This window comes from Helobdella robusta, assembly GCF_000326865.2.
Source record: "Helobdella robusta unplaced genomic scaffold HELROscaffold_24, whole genome shotgun sequence".
Lineage (NCBI taxonomy): Eukaryota > Metazoa > Annelida > Clitellata > Rhynchobdellida > Glossiphoniidae > Helobdella > Helobdella robusta.
The window spans coordinates 675,187-676,172 of NW_008704261.1; the positions used below are offsets into that span (position 1 = coordinate 675,187).

The 986-nt window shown below is 24.2% G+C and overlaps 1 protein-coding gene across 1 annotated transcript in view; it reads left to right on the forward strand.

The window, feature by feature from the left end:
• The window catches only part of HELRODRAFT_99689 (hypothetical protein), an 8,293-nt gene that overhangs the window by 1,122 nt on the left and 6,185 nt on the right, over nt 1–986 (forward strand). The window lies entirely within an intron of this gene.

Below are 986 nucleotides of genomic sequence, written 5' to 3' on the forward strand. Positions count from 1 at the left end.
AACTACTACTATTTCTACTACACTATCTTTTCAAGTTTATAATTATAGTAATAATAATAGTACTACCACCGCATTGGTGGTAGTACTATTATTACTACTACTACTACTACCACTACTTACTACTACTACTGCTACTACTACTACTACAGCTACTACTACTACTACTACTACTACTACTACTACTACTACTACTACTACTACTACTACTACAGCTACTACTACTACTAATAATAATAATAACAATAATAATAACAATGAAATAAACCTTAAGATTAAATCAAGTAGGATTGGCATGAAAATATTACGTAAAAATAATTATACAAAACACATAACAACAACAACAACAACAGCAGCAACAATAAAATTTTTATTGATTACTTTTATTTTCACTGGTATTATTTTATTTTTTTTTTTGTTACTAATTGTTATTTGTTCAATGTGTTATTGTTGATTATTGATCATAGGTCACCGAACCATCTTAAATACATACATACATACATACATACATACATACATACATACATACATACATACATACATACATACATACATACATACATACATACATACATACATACATACATACATACATACATACATACATACATACATACATACATACATACATACATACATACATACATACATACATACATACATACATACATACATACATACATACATACATACATGCATGCATACATACATAATAATGTATGTATGTAGATATATATATATATATATATATATATATACATACGTTAATATATATATATATATATATATATATATATAGTTTAGTTTTAATAAATTTAAATTTAATTGAACTGCCAAAAAGATAAAGATATATAATTTTTTTTAAATTGAATAAAAAATGATTAAACAATAAAAATAAAAAATCATTCAGAAAGTGGCGTAATATGAATATAACAGATGTCGCAGATTATTGTCGCCAAAACTGCTTGGATTTATTTACAAGCAGCCGT